The sequence below is a fragment of the Brassica oleracea genome, chromosome C6 (genome assembly GCF_000695525.1).
Source record: "Brassica oleracea var. oleracea cultivar TO1000 chromosome C6, BOL, whole genome shotgun sequence".
Lineage (NCBI taxonomy): Eukaryota > Viridiplantae > Streptophyta > Magnoliopsida > Brassicales > Brassicaceae > Brassica > Brassica oleracea.
The window spans coordinates 10517818-10522215 of record NC_027753.1 but is presented as its reverse complement, the minus strand read 5'-3'; positions in this window follow the sequence as shown (position 1 = coordinate 10522215).

Below are 4398 nucleotides of genomic sequence, written 5' to 3'. Positions count from 1 at the left end.
AGTTAAAAGAGATAGTTTGTGTATGTAATTATAAAAATAGAGTTGTTCAGGTGCTTTTTGGCATGATTTAAAAGTTCATGTGTGAAAAAGCCAGAAAAAACTAGTTCATAGGGGAATAAACCTTTTTCGTGTTGTTCATGTGGTCTTTTGCATGGTTTAAAAATTTGTGTGTGAAAAAGCCGGGAACAATTAGTTCATAGGGGAATAGACCATTTTCCCGAAAAATATCCTACACAAAGTTTATTCAAACAAGTAACTACCGGAGAACTACAAAATGAACTTAAACAATTAAAGACACAGATCAAGGAATTACAATTAATAGTAAATCAACACGAATTAAAAAAATTACAAATAGATGCTAGATTATCATTAATCGAAGCAAAAAATAATATTCAAGTATCCACAAGTAATACAAATCTAGAAATTAAAGAAATTAAAAAAAATAACTCTGGTGAAGACTATATTCAAATAATTAATAAGATCAATTATCAAAAATGGTATATAAATATTGCCTTACACATAGGACATGATTTCAAAATAAATATAATAGCATTAATGGATACAAGTGCTGATTACAATTGTATTCGCGAAGGAATTATACCAACCAAATATTATGAAAAAACTAGTGAAAAATTAAGTGGAGCAAACGGAAGTAATTTAAAGGTTCAATATAAATTACCATATGCAAAAATAAGTAATCAAGGATATTGCTTCAAAAATCAGTTCATTTTAGTAAAGAACTTAACACAAGAAGTAATATTAGGAACTCCATTTTTTACGCAAATATATCCATTCAAAGTAACAGAAATAGGAATAACCACGAAAGTAGTTGGAACAAAATTATCGTTTGAATTTTTATCACTAATGAAAACAAAAGAAATATTAAACTTACAACAAAATTCAATCCAAAAGACAATTAACTTAATCAAAGGATAACAAAATCATATACAATATCTACAGGATGAAATAGCATACAAAAAAATAGAGGAACAACTTAAGATGCCGTACATAATAAACCAGATAAAAGCTATTGAAAATGACATATTAAACAAAATATGCTCAAATTTACCAAACGCATTTTGGGAAAGAAAACAACATGTAGTTGAACTCCCATATATAAAAGAATTTAACGAAAGAAATATACCAACTAAAGCACGACCTATTCAAATGAATAAAGAATTATTAAAACACTGTAAAAAAGAAATAAAAAATTTATTAAATAAAAAATTAATCTGGTCATCCAAATCTCCCTGGAGCTGTTCAGCTTTTTATGTAAATAATCAAGCTGAAAAAAAACGTGGAGTACCACGGTTAGTAATAAATTATAAACCATTAAATGATGTATTACAATGGATACGATATCCAATACCTAACAAAAGAGATTTAATAAAACGACTTTATAATGCAAAAATTTATTCAAAATTCGACATGAAAAGTGGCTTTTGGCAAATTCAAATTGCCGAAAAAGATAAATATAAAATAGCTTTCACCGTACCATTTGAACATTATGAGTGGAATGTAATGCCTTTTGGCCTTAAAAATGCACCCTTTGAATTTCAACATATAATGAATGATATATTCAATAATTATTCGAAATTTACAATTGTCTATATAGACGGCGTATTAGTATATTCAACTTCAATAGATCAACATATCAGTCACTTAAACGCATTCCTCAATATAGTCAAAAAACATGGTTTGTTTATATCAGCTAAGAAAATTTCTTTATTCCAAACAAAAATAAGATTCTTCGGGCATAATATATATCAAGGAACAATCACACCTATTTCAAGATCAGTTGAATTTGCAGATAAATTTCCTGATGAATTAAAAGAGAAAACTCAGTTACAAAGATTTTTAGGATGTCTAAACTATGTTTCAGACTTCTTACCCAACCTTAGAAAAACAATTCAACCATTATTTCAACGGTTACAAAAAAATCCAAAACCATGGACTAATCAACATACTCTTTTAGTTAAACAAGTTAAGCAAAAGGTAAAAACACTCCCATGTCTATCAATACCAAATCCTGAAGCTGACATGAGATGAAACTGATGCTTCAGAAATAGGTTATGGAGGAATTCTTAAGCAAAAATTACCAAACTCAAAAGAAGAACCTATAGTTCGATTTCATTCGGGAATCTGGTTAGGGCCACAAAAACATTATTCAACAGTTAAAAAGGAAGTTCTTTCGATTGTTAACTGTATCTCAAAATTCCAAGATGACTTAGTCAATAAGGAATTTCTATTGCGAGTAGATTGCAAATCAGCAAAAGAAATATTGCAAAAAGATGTCAAAAACCTAGTATCAAAACAAATATTTGCTAGATGGCAAGCAGTAGTATCAGTTTTCAATTTTGAAATTCAATATATTAAAGGAGAAAAAAATTCTTTACCCGACTTTCTAACAAGAGAATATGTATAGGGAAAATCAACAGAAAATCAACAACTACAAGATATTCAAGATGAGTGATCAGAAAATGAAAAAGCCGATGACAGCATCAGATTATATCAAAAACCAGCCACATCTCCAAGGAAGAACTTTAACTTCAAACCCTTTACAAGCTGGTTTATATATGACTTAGTCATTCTTTTTCGGGTCAGCAAATGTGTCTGGCATTTGATTAGCTAGCTTTGTAAATGTATAATCTTTGGACGTCTATTTCACACTCTTTAGTCCGAAGATCTTGCCAAGACATTGATGGTTGATTCCATTCTATTTCTTTTACCAGCTTTATTATTTTTCTCCTCCTGGTTTTAAATTAATCTGTGTACCTGGCCTCAAATATAATCACCCATAGTTGGCTCAAAGTACTTTATTATTTTGGGAGAATCATATCCAACATATATCTCCATCATCCTTTTGAGGTCCCATCTTAGTTCTCTGTGGTGGAGCAATTAATGCATAGACGGCACATCCAAATGTCTTATGTTGGGGTATGTCTGGCTCTTGACCCGTTAATAATTGTGATAGGGGATATCTATGCTCACTAAATGGTCTGATGCGTATTAACTTAGGTGCATGTAAATTTCGTGTGGCCCAAGCTGTGAATGAGAGTTTTGACCTCATAAGTTATGGTCTATCAATCAGCTATTTGCGTTTTAAAAGATTTCGGCCAAGCCGTTCTTGGTATGGACATGTATCACAGAATTGTCCACACTTACCCCCGTGGACATACCATAATCATTTAAACGCTTGGGACATGTATTCACCAGTATTATCTAGACATATAGTCTTTATTATGAAAAATGGGCTCGTAGCCGTTTTACTGGTGATGGCCTAATGAGTTTCCCTTGTACATGCTACACACGTGAGATTCTTTGGGATAACTCTTCTTATCTTTTAATGTGTGCCTTTTGAATATCAAATTTCGCATCATGTTTGGACCAGGATGGCCAATCCGGTCGTGCCATAAAGTGTATATTTTCGTAGGCTTTTAGCCTCTATCATACTGATCTATGCATAGTATAGGTCAGTAGAGAATGCATGTATAGTCTTTAGGACTTACTATGGCCTTGGGTGATTTTATACATATATCCGAAAGAACTCTTTGTTTCCTTCGCCCATTGTTTCAATATGGAAACCATTCATTCTTATATCTTTAAAACTCAATATTTAGGTATAATTTTCATGCGGCCTTACTCTTTAAAACAACCAATTCGGATTTCAATTTTGTGAGGACAACGAGACTATCAATCTTAAAGGCATTTAATCAATCAGTCAATTTCTATCAAGTCTCAGCAATACTATTTCTATGTGCTCATAATATTATGGTTTATCAAGACTAGCAAAAACGGATTTAATTAATCATGCAATTAGGGTTTAGAATCAATGGATTTTAGTAAGACTAGTAAAAAAATTTATTAATCACTCAATCAGTTTCAAGGCTGATTTTAGCAATACTAGAATATAGATTTCAAGCATGAATTTCAATGAATCAGTTTCAAGGCTGATTTTAGCAATACTAGAATATAGATTTCAAGCATGAATTTCAATGAATCAGTTTCAAGGCTGATTGGTATTTATCATAAACCATGTGTAAATCATTTATCTAGTATCTGAATTTATCAAACCTCAAAAACATATAATCAGATCAATCAATTTAATCGAACTTAGCATACAATCTTAAACCTCAAAACATTAGATTTTATCATGAATCTATCAACCTAACATACGGATTCTCAATTCTCAAAGACATCCAAATCAGATTGAATTATTTAGGATTTCTATTTAAAACATACCAGATTACAAAACTATCAATTCTAGCAGATGATATTAAACCTCAAGAATCATGCAATCAGATCATTCAGATTTTAAACAAGTAAACCTCAATCAATCTATCAACCGATCGGATTATATAAGCAAAGTAAGCTAGCAACCTATCAGATTCAATCAAT